General features: G+C 47.2%; 1 long non-coding RNA gene across 1 annotated transcript; it reads left to right on the forward strand.

Moving 5' to 3' along the window:
- Positions 1-1359: 1359 nt before the first annotated feature.
- Positions 1360-11054, forward strand: LOC132593349 (uncharacterized). The gene is made up of 4 exons (XR_009558730.1): positions 1360-3803; positions 6251-6436; positions 9708-9825; positions 9926-11054. It is a non-coding gene; the product is annotated as an uncharacterized lncRNA (long non-coding RNA).
- Positions 11055-17475: the final 6421 nt, after the last annotated feature.

Raw genomic sequence — 17475 nt, forward strand, 5'->3', positions numbered from 1 at the left:
GTGTCTGCAAGGAGCGCCCTGGAGCTCTGTTTGAAGCTGAGTTTTTTTGTCTTCCTAAACTGTGGGGTAGGCAGCAGTCAGGGTTAATTCAGCCTGCTTCCCAGATGTGGAAAGTGAGACCTGGAGAGATGAATGACTCACAAGAGAGGGCAGTGGAGTTAGAAATAAAATCATGTTGCAGTTTCTATTTTGGGGAAGCAGTCACTAAGTCAGTTCTGCTTCACTCTGCTCTTTGTACAGGGTGGGGAGGAAAGAACAGGTGTCGTGGATTTTCAACCACCAGGACATCTTTTCATCCCCAGGCATGAGAAAGCCCAGCTCTCTCTCTCTCTCTCTCTCTCTCTCTCTCTCTCTCTCTTTTAAGATTAGCTTCATAAAGTCTACATAAAGTAGTGACATATTGGTTTCTATGGTGGCCATAACAGTTGACTACCATTTAGTGGCTCAAACAAAGCAAATATATTATCTTACAGCCCTTTAGGTCAGAAGTCTGATGTGGGTCTCACCGAACTAAAACCAAGGGGTGGCAGGGCTGCTGTGTTCCTCTCAAGGGGAGCCCTTTTCTTGCTCATCTGGGTGTTGGCAGAATTCAGATCCTTGTGGTTTTAGGACTGAGATCCCTGTTCCCTTGCTGGCTATCAGCTGAGGGCCATTCCCAGGTTCTAGAAGCTAGCACATTCCCTGGCTTGTGGCCTCCTTCCTCAATCTTCATAGCCAGCAATGGCAGGTCAAGTGCTTTGTATCTCTCATCATTATTTTTAGGTTCATCTCTCTGATGCATCTGGGAAAGGACCTCTGCTTTTAAGGACTCATGATTAGACTGGGCACACTTATGCAAACGAGGATCATCTCCCCATCTCAGACTCCATGTGTTTAATCACAGCTACAAAGTCCCTTTTGCCATATAAGGTGACATACTCACAGGTTCCAGACATTAGGGCCTGGACATCTTCAGGGAGTCATTATTCTGCCTACCACAGATTATAAATTTCCAGACTCTCAGACTCTCTTGATTGTCCAGGATCTTTATCACATGATTTTTTTGGTAATAGCTTTACTGAGATATAATTCACATAATACACAATTCATCTATTTAAAGTGTACAATTCATTGTTTTTTAATATAGCCACAGAGTTGTGCAACCATCACCACAATCAATTAAAAACATTTTATTTGGGCTTCCCTGGTGGCGCAGTGGTTGAGAGTCCGCCTGCCGATGCAGGGGACACGGGTTCGTGCCCTGGTCTGGGAAGATCCCACATGCCGCGGAGCGGCTAGGCCCGTGAGCCATGACTGCTGAGCCTGCGCGTCCGGAGCCTGTGCTCCTCAACGGGAGAGGCCACAACAGTGAGAGTCCCATGTACCGCAAAAGAAAAAAACATTTTAATCACCCCAACAAGAAACCATGTACCTATTAGCACTTGTTCCCTATTTTCCCTGAGCACTTCCAGTCCTAGGGAACCACTAATCTACTTTCTGTCTCTGTGGATTTGCCTATGCTGTATGTTTCATATAAATGGAATCCTATAATATGTGGCCTTTTGTGTATATATAGTATGTTAGGTAGATACATATATTTAATGTGTATCTACACAATGTTTTCAAGGTTCATCCATGTTGTAGTATGTATCAGTGCTTCATTCCTTTTTATTGCTAAGTAGCATTTGATTGTACAGATATACCACATTTTGTTTATCCATTCATCAGTTCATGGACATTTGGGTTATTTTCACCTTTGAGCTATGATGAATAATGCTGCTATGAACGTATACCTGTTTTTATGTGGACATAATGTTTTCGTTCTCTTGGGTATATACCTAGGAGTGGAATTGCTGGGTCATATGGTAACTCTGTGTTTAACTTTTTGAGCAACTGCCAGATTATTTTCCACAGTGGCTGCACCAGTCTGCATTCCCACCAACAATGGATGATCCTATTTGTCACATCCTCGCCAACACTTCTTATTATCTGACTTTTTGATTCTAGCCATCCTTGTGGGTGTGAAGTGGATCTGATTGTGTTTTTTTGATTTCCATTTTCCTGATGGCTCATGGCATTGAGCATCTTTTCAGGTGCTTATTGGCTGACTGTATATCTTCTCTGGAGAAATATCTAGTCAGATTATTTGCCCATTTTTCAAGTGAGTTATCTTTTTATTATTGAGTTGTTAGAATTCTTTATATATTCTAGATACAAGCCCCTTACCAGATTTGCAAAAATGTTCTCCCATTCTGTGGGTTGTCTTTTCACTGTCTTGATGGTGTCTTTTGTAGCATAAGCATTTTTTATTCTGATGTCCAGTTTATCTATTTTTTCTTTTGTTGCTTGTGCTTTTGGAATCATATCTAAGAAGGCTTTGCCTAATCCAATATCATGAAAATTTATGCTTGCATTTTCTTCTAAGAGTTTGTTTTACCACGTATGTTTAGGCTTTTGATTCATTTTTGGTTAATTTTTGTGTATGATGTGAGAGGTAAGAGGTCCAACTTTATTCTTTTTAAAAAAAAATTTATTTATTTATGTTTGGCTGCATTGGGTCCTCGTTGCTGCACACAGGCTTTCTCCAGTTGGGGCGAGGAGGGACTACTCTTCGTTGTGGTGCATGGGTTTCTCACTGGGGTGGCTTGTCTTTGTTGCAGAGCACGGGCTCTAGGCGCATGGGCTTCAGTAGTTGTGGCTCGCGGGCTCTAGAGCACAGGCCCAGCAGTTGTGGCACACGGGCCTAGTTGCTCCATGGCATGTGGGATCTTCCCAGACCAGGGCTCGGGCCCGTGTCCCCTGCACTGGCAGGCAAATTCCCAACCACTGCGCCACCAGGGAAGTCCCCCAACTTTATTCTTTTGCATGTGACTATCCAGTTGTCCCAGAATGCTTTGTTGAACTGTCGCATAATGTGCCCCAAACACATATGCTTGGATTTCTATGCAACACTGACATGACCAAAGTCCCTCCCTGGTGCAGTAAGACAGACCCCAGCAGACCAATGCCTGGCAAGCAGCAGATCCTCAAAAAATGTTTGTCAGATGAATGCCCCCAAGTTCAGGGGTTGGAGTCCCCTTCACTCTGTGCATGACTCTGGAAATGTTTCCTCCACGCGGCCACTTGGCCACAGTCTAAAGAGGTGCCTTGGTACCCTTGAGTAAAGGGGGCAAACTAGCAGCGCTCCTACTGCCTGAACCAGATCTCAGGAAAAAAAATCCCAAATCTTTTTTTGAGGCTGCCAGGGAACATGGTGGGTCAAGGGAAACGAAGAGAGAAGATTGGGGAGCCGCTGGCTTGGATGTGAAACAGGACAGGGGACCTTGAGTAACAAACGAAGAAGCACCTGTACTCAAGGTCAACATTTCTTGCCTTAAGCGTCAAGAGGCAAAAGCAGGGGAAAGCTCTTGGCTGGCAGATGAAATGAAAAGATAAAAGCGCTGGCAGCCGCCCCAGACATCTCTGCACCGGCAAAAGCTGCATCATATCCTTTGGGCCAAGTGGAGACGCAGCCTGGGGACAGCCAACTTCTGGAGCAGGGGACAGATGAACCTGGGGTCTGTGGAAGGAGAAGGCACCCTTGCAGGGGAAATGTGCTGGTCAGCAGAACCTCACGAGACAGAGGCTGGCTTCCCGTTGGCTTCTCCAGGAAGCAGGCACTGTTTGTCTCTCTCAGCCCTGACACTGCAGTAGCCTGATAAGAGGCCAGGAGCTGGGGAGCCTCTGGTGAGCCAGCAGCTTCCAAGTGGCTGCAGGGTCACAGCAGGGGACAACTCCTTACTCCTCAGCCCCTTCCACTCCCCTCTCCAGTCCTGGAAACACAGGTAAGGTACCCCTCATTCATTCATCCAGTATGACATGCCAGGCTATCTAGGCTCAGGGAACACAGCCATGAACAAGGCTCCCGTTCTCAAGGAGCTTATGTTCTACTCCATGTCGGGGTGTGTGGTAGAGAGATGGACCATAAAGCAGCAAAAGAATAATTACAGAGTGACGAGTGTGATGAAGAAAATAAAATAGAATGATGGAACAGGATGTCTGACTGTACAGTTAAGGAAGGCCTCTCCAGGGGTGATATTTGACTGAGACTAGAGGGAAAAGGGCCAATCACACAAAAGCTAGGGAAAGAGTGTTCCGGGCAGAGAGAACAGCACGTACAAAGGCCCCAAGGCAGGAAATAGTTTGGCATCTCTGCAGAACTGAAAGGAGGCCAGTGTGGCTGGAGCACTGAGCAAGGGGAGACCTAAGAACAGGTTGTAGAAGCTGGGACACGTGGTGCCTTCCAGGCTATGGAAAGGAATGTGGATTTCATTCTAATTTGTAGTGGAAGCCCCTAGGGAATTTTAAAGAAGAGGACACAATCCGTTTTCATTTTGGAAAGTCCCTGGGCTTCTGGGCTGCAGGCCTGGAGGAGAAGCACATTGAGTGGGTGGGGGTTATTGTAGGGTCCAGGCAGGCTAGGGGCACAACTCCAGGATGTATTAAAATGTAGATGTTATTACTATTCAGGTACGTCAAGGCCAACAGATCAGGAGATGACTGCCATCGAGAAGGTAGTTTGTTCCAGTTCCCAAGAAGAGTGGGCACGCCCTGCCGCCCACGCAGGGCCACGTGGGGATGCACCAGGGTCAGCCAGGAGGCAGAGGGAGTGAGGGAAAATGTGTACAAGGGCCTTTATAGTGGTTTCCAAGGGAAGCATGGGCAAGGCAGGGTCAGCAGGCTTAGGATTGGCCAGTTTGAAGAGTTTCAGCAGGCTCCGGGGCATAGGGGCTGTCCCCTAGTTGGCTGTATTGGGTCCCGGGTGATTAGGACAGGTAGATAGTGGCCCTGAGTCTGAGAGCCTGATAAAGAAGGAGGTCGGAGCTTAGGGATCCCGACGGGTTTGTTTGCATATGAAAGGCAGTTTCTGCACCAGAGTGAATCACAGACTATTTCTAGGAATTGGCTAGCCCTGGGAGGGGCAGTCCCTCCAGGGTCAGCAAGCCCCGGATGTCAAAGGATCAGAAACACATGGTCGACATACAAGGGACATCTGTATTCTGTGGAGAGAGGCTTCCGGAGAGGAAATTGATGGGATTTGCTGATGCGTTAGACGTGGGTGACAAGGGAGGAGGAATAATCAAGGATGCTGCTTGGCCTTTTGGCTTAAGCAATTGGTCCCCCCACTCTCAAGCAAGTCTTTTTTTTTTTTTTTTAATACTTTATTATTTATTTATTTTGGCCGCACTGCACGGCATGAGGGATCTCAGTTCCCTGACCAGGAATCGAAACCGTGCCCCCTGCAGTGGAAGTGCGGAGTCTTACTGGACCGCCAGGGAAGTCCCTCTCAAGCAAGTTTTTGAGGGTCCAGGAGACACAGCTACCCTCAAGGAGCTTAAACTCTCGTAGGGGGGCGAGGTTTCAAGTAGGGACAGTTGGCAAGTTAAGTCAGTGCCATTAGGCTCCCTGAAATATGAGTGTACCTTGCCTTAAGTAACAAAAATGTTGCTGGAAAACAACATGTAATTCAGATGCAATATTTCCCTCATGTACTTGTATCACCATTTCAGCAACCATGATTTCTGATTGGCTTTCACTTGTCCAAGGCCCAGGACTCGTGATGAGGGTCTCTGCTGATATTATCCAGAAATGTTTTTTTTAATTAATTTATTTTTAATTTTGGCTGTGTTGGGTCTTCGTTTCTGTGCGAGGGCTTTCTCTAGTTGCGCGAGCGGGGGCCACTCTTCATCGCGGTGCGCGGGCCTCTCACTATCGCGGCCTCTCTTGTTGCAGAGCACAGGCTCCAGACACGCAGGCTCAGTAGCTGTGGCGCACGGGCTTAGTTGCTCCGTGGCATGTGGGATCTTCCCAGACCGGTGCTCGAACCCGTGTCCCCTGCGTTGGCAGGCAGATTTTCAACCACTGAGCCACCAGGGAAGCCCTGTCCAGAGATTTAATGCTTCTATAAACCCATCTTATCTGTGCCAGAAAACCTCTTCATAAGAATTTAAGATGAAGGCTTTCAAAGCTACAGACTCCTTTGATTATATAAATGACTGCCTTTTAACTTTTTGGTTTTGTAAGATCTACTTCTGTTAAACTCAATGATATATAACAGTAAATAACTTTTATTATTATTATTATTTTAAAATCAAGATTAAGAAAACAGAGCACCCATGACATAAATTAGGCGCTCAATAAAAAATGTTCCTGTAATTTTTATTTATTTATTATTATTTTTTTTTTTTTGCGGTACGCGGGCCTCTCACTGTTGTGGCCTCTCCCGTTGCAGAGCACAGGCTCCGGACGCGCAGGCTCAGCGGCCACGGCTCACGGGCCCAGCCGCTCCACAGCATGTGGGATCTTCCCGGACCGGGGCACGAACCCGTGTCCCCTGCAGCGGCAGGCGGACTCTCAACCACGGCGCCACCAGGGAAGCCCTGTTCCTGTAGTTTTGATGATGTAGCCTCCATGAAAGGTGGGACTGCTGATGTATTTATATGTTTCAAAGCTACAAAGGAGCTCTTTCCCCAGAAAATAATAATCTTGACCTGGTTAGGGACCAACTGAGCTGGGAATGCTGTAACACCTAAAGTTAATGTTCTCAAGTTCTTGCTAGCTTAGATGCCGTACAGCGTATGGCCTACGGTCCAGATGCCGTATTGTGCGGATGGCAATATTGATTGCTGGTGGTAAATGTGATCGTGCGGTTTGGGGCAGGTGATGCGGAGTTGTGTGGCTTCCCTCGACCAACCTCCTTTGGTGCGGGGGCACTTCCTGTCACATCCGATTGGAATTCACACATTTGAAATGATCGCATGTCAGTTGCCAACATCAACTGTGGGTGTTTTTCAGCCTCTCTGTTTTACAGGAAGTGACTTGTTAACTAGACTATAAATGCTTCGAAGGGGAGCTGTCTAGTGGCGACTATCTCTTGTGAACATAAACCCCAGAACGAGGGTCTCCTTAATACACACTTGTGGGTTAAATAGATGAATTAATTGACATGACATAGCTGTCAGCTGGCAGATCTTTGTCAAATCAACTTTTTTTTCAACGTATGCAAAAAGCCCCATTTGATTGTGCATCGAAGGACCCTAGAGAGTGAAAAGATAACCCACAAAATAGGAGAAAATATTTGTAGTGTTTAGAATATATAAAGAACCGCCACAATTCAGCAACAAACGAAACCAAACAACCCAATTCAAAAATGGGCAACGGATTTGAACCGACATTTTTCTAAAGAAGATATGGGAATGACCAAAAAGCACATAAGAAGATGCTCAACGTCATTAGTCATTAGAGAAACGCGGGTCAAACCACGATGAGACGCCACTTCGCACCCACTAGGATGGCTGTACTTAAACAACCAAACAAAAAAAGGGAAAATAACAAGTGTTGGGGAGGACGTGAAGAAATCGGAACGCTCTTGTACTGCTTGTGGGAATGTAAAATGGTGCAGCTGCTTATAGGGAAAACAGGTTAGAGGTTCCTCAGAAAGTTAGACACAGAATCACTCTATGATCCAGCAATTCCATTCCTAGTTACATACCCAAAAGAACTGAAAGCTGGGACCCAGATACTTGTTCACCAACATTCGTAGAAGCATTATTCACAATAGTCAGAAGGTGGAAACAACCCAAGTATCAGTGAACAGATGAACAGATAAACAAAATGTGGTACGTCCACACCATGAGATATTATTCAGCCACGAAAAGGAACGAAACTCTGATACATGCTACAACATGGATGAACCTTGAAAACATTATGCTAAGTGAAAGAAGGCAGACACAAAAGGGCAAATGTTGTACGGTTCCATTTATTTGTGATGCCTAAAACTGACGCATTCATAGAGACAGAAAGTAGAATGGTGGTTGCCAGGGGCTGGGGGAGGGGAGAAATGGGAGTTTACTGGGTACAGAGTTTCTCTTTGGGAAGATGAAAAAAGTTGTGGCAGTGGATGGTGGTGATGGTTACTCGGCACTGTGAATACTTAATGCCACTGAACGGTGCACTTAAAATGATTAAAGTGGTGAACTTTATGTTGTGTGTGCTTTATCACAATAAAAGAAAATACTGAAAAGAAAAAAGAAAGTCACATTGGGGCAGCATCCCGTAGATGAGGATCTGAGAGGTGTCTGGCTTGTGCAGTATCATTTAGCCCAGGATACCCTGCCCACCTGTCTCCCTTGTGCCCTGGGATTAGAACAAGTCAGTCATCCTTTGACCTTTGTATGGCGAGTGCTAGACACACAGAAGTTTATCCCCAAGACTGACACTTTTCAGACCTGGGACAGCAGCCAATGTCCACACAGCAAAAACCTCTTCAAGGGCCCAGTTCTCGCTTCTACTTCTGTATCCCTCTCAACGCCTCCTCAACTGTCCAGCTGCAATTTTATTGTAAAAGGCAATTATGTGTTAGCTAAAATCAGACACTTTGCCTTGATATCAACACCAGTCCAGTGTAGGAGAATGTTGAGTACGTGAGTCCCCAATTACAAAGTAAAAGGTATATGAAACTCCAACATGTGCCAGGGTCTCTGAAATACTTCATTCTTAGAACCCATGCAATTGGGTAACAGGCTAATGACGTTCTCCTAATTCTCCTAGAATGAGTTTATCTGTATTAAGTTCCAGAAAGTTGGCTAATATTAGAGCATGGCTCCCAGGTACTTAAAGAAATCCGAATTACAAATAGAACAGGAATGAGTGCAGCCACTAGAAGAACCAGCTCCCCATAAACAGGTGCTTAGAGGTGGAGCAAGAAGTGTAAATGGAGCCCTAATTAATGCCTTATTGTGCTTTGCTGCAACTGGGAGATTAACCCTGAGATGTTTTTAAAGTTTTCACATGTAGCTGGTACCTTGAACAAGTGGGACTCATTGGGTGCAAAAGACAAAACTTCATCTCGCCCCACTGCCGGTTCAAACCTGCTGGGACGCTTACTCCACCTCTGGATGAAATCTGAAACTGAAATCTTGGATGAGACGTGACTTTCTCAGCCTCTCTCTCCAGCCAGGATTTAAAATGTCTAGTCCCATATAATAGTCAGAACCCCAGAGTTACAGCTTTTCCCTGCCCCCAGCTCCTGGAGGGGAGGGGCTAGGGTACAGTTTTTCTACCTGGGCTGCCCTCCGGTTGCTAGCCGTGGCCTCTGCCTGCTCTCGAACTGCAGGAAGAAGACACGAGAAAGCGACAGATGAGGTTTACCTGGGCTCAGCAGATATTCAAAGCTTATCACACCAGGCACTTTGAAGGGTCTTTGGAAATTTCAATAGAGAAGAGCTGACACCTGCTGTTCTTTTGACTCCTGTGAAAATGCCTTCTCTGGCTGGCTTTTTGTTATTTGTAATTCCATCCCCAGTCCCTGGAGATCAGACCTCTTCCTCTGAGGTCTCTTTTCCCCTCCAGGCGATCTATTGGGAAGATCAAAGACTCTCCCAGGCGCACACCTGGTCCCCAGAAGCTCCCACCTTGAACCGGCTCTCAGGGAAAGAATGTCACTGCCGGGGGGTGCTTTAGCCAGGCGTCCCTTCTCCACCTTTCGATTTCTCAGGCGGGAGTTGCACGGGGCCCTGGGGCACCTGTGTTGCCCTCTTGAGCTCTTTACGTAAAGATCCCTTCAGCCAGCTGGTGGTAAGGGGACGCAAGTCCCCGATCCTCCACGTGGGGGCGATACTCGCGGGACAATGACCCCTGAAAAGCATTCTTCCCTCGTCTCAAATGTGATGCATCTTTTTCTCTCTCAGAGTAGTCATTGAGCTGATGGATGCAAAGCAGTCACTTGACCCCTCCTTCGCATGTTTGTCCCCGTGGAGCTGGGAATGGTGGCCTCCCAAGACTGGACCCATGACTGAAACGGAGCCGGTGAGTCCCTTTAGAACATCTCATTACACACGCTTTTAATGATCCAGATTGAGGGCAAAGCAAGGATTTCTTTCTTTCTTTTTTTTCTCCATTTTTTAAGAGTTTTGCTTCGTACGAAATCTAAAAGGTGAAATATTCTCAGCAGAATTCAAGAGACCCATGCAAATCACTGAGTGATTTCAGGAGACCCAGAAAATTGCCCCAAAACCTGTCACTGAGAAGAGCTGCAGCTGCTAATGAAGGTCTTTACAGCCCGCGTGGAGCATCATAGGACCGGAATTCTCCTCCACTGGATGAGTTCTGTCAGGAATATGAGTGATTTCCCCACCCAACGTAACCAGTCTCTTTCCTCACCTAACCTAATCAGGAAGGAACGCAGGCACTATCTCAGGCCATTTCACACCCATGTATCACCTCCCAGAGAGCAAGCACCCCGTGGGTGGGTGCCACGCAGCCCTCCTTTTATCCCCTGCTTCTACACCATGTCGGGCACATAGCAGGATCTGGGCAAAGCCTGAATTGAATTATGATCTAAGGGGAGAGCCACAGAGACCTGAAATTTATTCTTCAAGGAGTTTACTCTTCTTAAAAAATTCTTTTAAATTAGGTTTTAGATATAAAAAGATCAATCTGCTGCTTTATTTTATTACTCTTCTGTCATATTAAACTGTAACCCTTGGTGACTTAGGGTCGTAACAAGTGAAGTCTATAAAACAAAACAGCAGGTGTGTTAAAATTGCCTATATTTTTCAAAAGTGGGCCCTTAAAGTCATCCTGCGGAAAGGCCAGGGGTTCTAATATGCAAGGAAAGAAGACATAGTGTTTTATTGTCTACTTGCCTACCTAATATCCATTCTCCCCTTCTTCTACTAACAAATCCTTGATTTTTTACAGTGTGGCAATGTACACAGTTATAACACTACATTTCCAAGCTTCTCTTGCTGCTAAATAGGGCCACGTGATTAAGTTCTGGCCAACGAGTTGTAAGCAGAAGTTATCAAGTATTACAGAATTTATGAAAAGGGGGATAGACAGCTGGCATGTGCTTTTTTCATATTCTTCCTCCACCTGCTCCTTGCTTCTTGCCTGGAATGCTGATGTGATTGCTGGGGCTCCAGCAACTCTCTTGGCTCATGAGGTGACAATGAGTCTGGAAGTCACAGGCTAAGAATGAGAGAAGAAAAAGGTAGGAGGAGCCCAGGTCCCTGATGACACTGTGGACCTTTGACCTCCGGAATTTTTTTATATGAAAGAGAAATAAACCTCTATTTTGTTTAAGTCTCTACTTATGGCTTCTGTCATTTACACAGTTCTTCTCTTTTTTTGGCCGTGCTGGATCTTTGTAGCTGCGTGCAGGCTTTCTCTAGTTACGGCGAGCGGGGGCTACTCTTCGTTGTGGGGCGTGGGCTTCTCATTGAGGTGGCTTCTCTTGTTGCGGGGCACAGGCTCTAGGTGCATGGGCTTCAGTAGTTGCAGCACACGGGCTTTAGTAGTTGCAGTGCATGGGCTCAGTAGTTGAGACTCGTGGGCTCTAGAGCGCAGGCTCAACAGTTGTGGCGCACGGACTTACTTGCTCCGTAAGGCATGTAGGATCTTCCCAGACCAGGGATTGAACCTGTGTCCCCTGCATTGGCAAGGAGATTCTTAACCACTGGACTACCAGGGAAGCCTCCATTTACACAGTTCTTATCTGTTACATCTGTTACAAAGGATCACTTAAGCACTCATCATTTTATTTTACCCATTTTGGAAGGAACTCTCTCTAGAATACATTGCACATTCTCTTCCTTTTTAAAATCAAACATGTAGTGAACCTAGGGTTGCTAGATAAAATACAGGATGTCCAGTCAACTTGAATTTCAGATAAGCAACAAATAGTTTTGGAGTAAAATCATGTCCCAAATATTACACGGGCCATACGTAGACTAAAAAATAACTTGTTGTTCATCTGAAATTCAAATTTAACCGAGAGTCCTGTATTTTTCTTTGCTGACTCTGCCAGTCCCCACTGCACAGGCTCTTTTCCTGCTGTTCTCTATGATCAGTGTATGGTGATGCCTTGGGGACCGTTAGAGGCTTGGAGGGCTCTTAGCCCTTATGGAAATGGACCAGATCGCCATGCTTTTTATTCCTATTCTGCTCTTTCTAATGTTGCCATCTCTTCATTGGCTGCCAGTCTATCGACTGCCCTGTCTGTTGCTCTCTAAGTGAGCCTGCCTGTCCTAGCCCCTCAGCCCACCGATGATGTGCCCTGGGAATCTGTGGGCAAACATGGTGTTTGGAACACATTCCCTGAAGCTGAAAGTCTAGGTTCCACTCCAGGTCCCCCCACTTTCAACTCTATGACCTGGGGCAGCTCATTCGACCTGTCCAAGCTTGGTTCCTGCCTACATAATATGGGGGCAGTCAGAGCCCCCTCCTGGGTTATGTGAGGTATAAATGTGGGAAGTGCGGGGGCAGCACCGGCCCTTAGTGAGCGCTCAGCAGACGGGGTAATTGCTGTGTGGTGGGCTGAGCAACCGGATGGCCAAGCCCGAGAAACAAGGATCTGAGCAGAAAGCTTCTATAAGCAGAACGTGAGCAATGGGGACACTCAGATAAGTAGGAGTGGGAAGGAGAATGGGGGCCGAAGGCCAAAGTCAGAGAAGAGTGGGAGAGCTCACGCAAGGCAGCCAGTGATGGCAGGGGTGAGTGGATAGCAGGTGTGTTATGAGGTGCCCCCCGCCAGATTCGTATGCTGGAACCCCACCCCCAGTACCTCAGAGTGTGACTGTATTTGGAGATGAGGTCTCTAAAGAGGTGAATACCTTAACATGAGGTCCTTAGGAGGCCATGATCCAGTCTGACTGGCATCCTTATGCGAAGAAGAGATTAGGACGCAGACACACACAGAGGGAAGAACATGTGAGGACACGGTGAGAAGACGGCCGTCTGCAAACCGAGGAGAGAGGCCTCCGGAGAAGCCAACCCTGCTGAAACCTCGGATCTTGGACTTCCAGCCTCCACAACTGAGAGAACACATTTCTGTCGAGTAAGCTGCCCAGTCTGCTGCTTTGTTATGGTGGCCCCAACAGGTTAATACAGGTGTCGAAAGACAGGGCTGTGGCAACACGGACATAGGCTGCCCGGGAGCAGTCATGCGGCCCTTGATCCAACAGACATTCTCGTTGATGTTGGAGGGGGTGGGGCTGGCACTGATACCAGGCATTCCTCCTGCACAGGGTATCCAGGGGTGAACACTGTCCTTCTCCTGAGAGAGCAGATGAACCAGAGAATCACATACAGTGACAGACGCCAGGCTGCGGGAACTGATTGGGAAGGAGCAGGGAGCCAAGAGCCACTCCAGGGAGCCCATCAAAAGAGGCTCTTCCAGGAAGGGAGCTGGGCTGACACCTGAAGGTGAGAAGGGGCTGTTCAGGAAGACCAGCAGGAGGCCAGGGGCTGCTGGAACTGCTGAATCTGAGCAGGAGGGAGAGGTCGGCCAAGAGGAGGTGGGAGGCTGGAGGCAGGGGTCAAGGCTGGGCCTCACAGCCTCCTGGGCCTTGGTACGGTGTTTGCATTTTATTCTGAGATGAAGGGCAACTCCAAAGGGGTGCACTATGGCCGAGGGACGGCCTGCTCGGCCCGCCCTTCCCCCCGGCCCACGTGTCGGGGAAGGACAGCAGTGACTTTCCGTGGGACGTGATCTGCAGAGTCGTCATGTGGGCTTGTGGGAAGCCAGCTTTCACTTATGGGGGGAAATTAGAAGTCCCCAAGTGGCGGAGATCGTAGGTTTGCCTGGAAATGAAGAATTCCACTGGCACAGATCAAAAAGAAAGGGAATACGTTTGTTCATTCATTCATTCAGTCATTCATTTACAAAAACGTATGGCACTTCTACTGCCTCCTAGGCACTGTCCTAGTGCTGCGAACACAGCAGTGAGTGCAACGGCCAACCTCTCTGCTTTGGGGCAGGTGGCACCCCGGTGTAGGGACACAAATGCTAACGAATAAACAAATAAGTGTACAATGTCAGGTGCTGATATACCCGCTCAGAAGGCAAGGAGTAGAGTGAGGAGGTGGTCCTGGTGTGCTGTTTTGAAGAAGAGAGTGACTCTGATAAGGGGACATTTGGGCACAGGCCAAGAGATGCAGGTTCCATGGGCACAGTGAAAGATGCTTATGGCCGAGGACCCCAAGAAGGCTTCCTTGCACTGAAAATATTTTTCATCAGGCAGCCAGGGCCTGAAGATGCCCCCATCATCCCTTGGCAGTTAACACAGACATCCTGGGGAAGAATCTCAGCTTAAGCTGTGAACCTCCAATGTCTCAGCAAAGATACGTTAACAATCTATGGAGCGCAAGCTCACCTCTAGCCCAGTGTGGACGGAATGTGTGGCTCTCCACTGCTCTGCACATGGAAGGCGCTCAATCAACACTTTTTTTTTTTTTTTTTTTTTTTGGCCGTGCCACACAGCATGCGGGATCCTAGTTCCCCGACCAGGGATCGAACCCGTGCCCCCTGCAGTGGAAGCTCGGAGTCTTAACCACTGGACCTCCAGGGCAGTCCCTCAATTAACACTTTTTAAATGAACAACTGAGAAAACTCACAAAGTGCATATGTAAGCTGGCAGATCTAATATTTGAGCATTTATGGTTTTTGTGTTTAAACAGACTACGAGACAGATCAGGAGGGTAGGAGATTGCTGTCCCCCAGCTGACCATGAAGAAGTAGGAGGAAGAAGCAGTGTGATTGTTTGGGGTGGAAGAGTTCTCACTAATGATAAAATGCATTTGACTCTGCCATCCTTGTGCCCTCACCTGGCATTGCTCGGAGCAGAAAGCACTCTGCTCAGCGCAGCTGTCAAACAATGTAGGAGATTCAAGGTGGGCAAAGCCTTTATCTTCTGTTGAAGACGATGAAAGCCACCCTCTTGGACCCCTCCCTAGTGATGGTGATTTTGTGTTGATAGAGAAGAGGCCAAGCACTTGGAAGTCATCACAGAAAGCTTTACTCATCCGTTAAGAAAAGCCACTGTGATGCATTCAACGATGTTCTCCAGGCCCAACCCAGATGCTTTGCTATGTAAAGGTCGAGGGACTTTCTATGATGTAAGAGGCAGGGAATCTCCTGAGTCAGATGGCCATCTCGAGCTTATCTCCAGGCAGCACTTCTCCTGGGCCTTCAAGGGTTCTGCCTTGTCCTTAAAAGGGAAAGACCCTGATCTAGAGTAATATTTGAGAACAACTTCCAGATAGGACACTTTCCCTAGGTTGAACCTAGTTTTCTACTACTGCTACTGAACATATAATATAAGAGACAGTGGTATTGTTGCATATTAACCCCGCATAAGGCAGCCAATGAAAAAAACTGGGGCTGTATCTGCCTTCCACCCAGCAGTTTGTGTGCAAAGTGCTCAAGTTATTTCTCAAGGCCTAAGAAGAAATCTAACATGGATTAGAACTTGTTCTTTCTTTTTTAAAATTTATTTATTTTATTTATTTGGCTGCATTGGGTCTTCGTTGCTGCGTGTGGCTTTCTCTAGTTGCAGAGAGCGGGGGCTACGCTTGGTTGTGGTGCAGGCTTCTCATTGCCGTGGCTTCTCTTGTTGCGGAGCACGGGCTCTAGGCGCATGGGCTTCAGTAGTTGCGGCATGCGGGCTCAGTAGTTGTGGCACACGTGCTCAGTAGTTGTGGCATGGGGGCTCAGTAGTTGTGGCGCATGGGCTTAGTTGCTCTGCAGCATGTGGGATTTTCCCGGATCGGGGCTCGAACACGTGTCCCCTGCCTTGGCAGGTGGATTCTTAACCATGGAGTCACCAGGGAAGTCCCCTAGAACTTGTTCTTGAAGAAAGTGACTCACCAGATTTGCTAAAACAGCCTGGGAAAGAGGCTCCAATGCAAGAACCACAATGTCGGCATCTCCCAAAGACCACCGTTGTTCCCAAGCTTCTTCTTTCTTGTTGTTTTGAAAATGGATGCTTGTTTTTGTTTTTGTTTTTTTCGGTCCGCGGGCCTCTCACTGCTGTGGCCTCTCCCGTTGCGGAGCACAGGCTCCGGACGCGCAGGCTCAGTGGCCATGGCTCACGGGCCCAGCCGCTCCGCGGCATGTGGGATCCTCCCGGACCGGGGCACGAACCCGTGTCCCCTGCATCAACAGGCGGACTCTCAACCACTGCGCCACCAGGGAAGCCCGGATGCTTGTTTTTGTTTCATGTTAATTACTGACCTGACGGGTGTCTTGTTGATCATGAGGGACAAAGATGTGCAGTGGCATGTCCCCTCCGTTCTTAGGGTAACCTCGTGGGCTTATCTGCCTGGTTTACTTTCCTGAGTCCCTCCCGTGTGTCTAAAGGCTGAAGAGGCATCCCTGGTAGGGACGGCAAAGGGCAATGCCCAGAATTTAGATCAGCACAGAGCACACGTTCAAACATGCCCAATAAATACCTGTAAAAGACACAAAGCAGAGATGTGGGTTGGATAGAAAATCAATGGTGTCACGTTGAGAGAGAGAGAAGTATCTGCAACCCCAGCACGATTGAGCAGAAGTGTGGTTAAGAGCACGGGTTCTGGAGCCAGATGGCCTCCATCCTGCTACTCAGTAGCTGTGTGGCCTAAACCTCTTTGTGCCTCAGTTTCCTTGACTGTAAAATGGGGTCGATGATGACAGTACTTACCACAGAGGGTTGTTGACAGAATTAACTAAGTCGACACAAATAGAGCACTTAAAGGCCAAGCATTCCGCACACGTAGCTTTTAACTCCTTTTTTTTTTTTTTTTTTTGGCCTCACCGCAAGGCTTGTGGGATCTTAGTTCCCCAACCAGGATCGAATCTGGGCCCTTGGCAGTGAAAGTGCAGAGTCCTAACCACTGGACTTCCAAATTTCTCTTTTTTTTAAATTTAATTTTTATTTTATATTGGAGTATAGTTGATTTTCAATGTTGTGTTCGTTTCAGGTATACAGCAAAGTGATTCAGTTATACATATACATATATCCATTCTTTTTCAGATTCTTTCCCCATATAGGTTATTACAGAATATTGAGTGGAGTTCCCTGTGCTATACAGTAGGTCCTTGTTGGTTGTCTATTTTATATATAGTAGTATGTATATGTTAATCCCAAACTCCTAATTTATTCCCCTCCTCCCTGCACCTTTCCCTTTTGGTAACCATAAGTTTGTTTTCAAAGTCTGTCAGTCTGCTTCTGTTTTGTAAATAAGTTCACTTGTATCATTTTTTTAAGATTCCGCATATAAGGGATATCACATGATAGTTGTCTTTCTCTGTCTGACTTACTTCACTTAGTATGATAATCTCTAGGTCCAACTATGTTGCTGCAAATGGCATTAAAGGGCTCTGTGTTACGGCAGCTCCAGAGACTGGGATGGGATCAGACCGTGATATTCCATTGCTGGTGCCGCTCATGTGAAAACTTTCAATGCACAACGCAGTGGGTTGAAGGACGCCCCCCACCACAGAAAACAGATGTGGAACCTGTGATGACCTTATGTGGAAAAAGGGTCTCTGAAGATATAATTAAGGGACTCAAGACAAGATCATGCTGGATTAGGATGGGCCCTAAACCCAATGACAAGTGTCCTTATACGAGAAGAGACAAATGAGAAGGGAAGACGTCACACAGAGGAGAAGGCCACGCACATGAAGACCAT

This window comes from Globicephala melas, chromosome 1, assembly GCF_963455315.2.
Source record: "Globicephala melas chromosome 1, mGloMel1.2, whole genome shotgun sequence".
Classification (NCBI taxonomy): Eukaryota; Metazoa; Chordata; class Mammalia; order Artiodactyla; family Delphinidae; genus Globicephala; species Globicephala melas.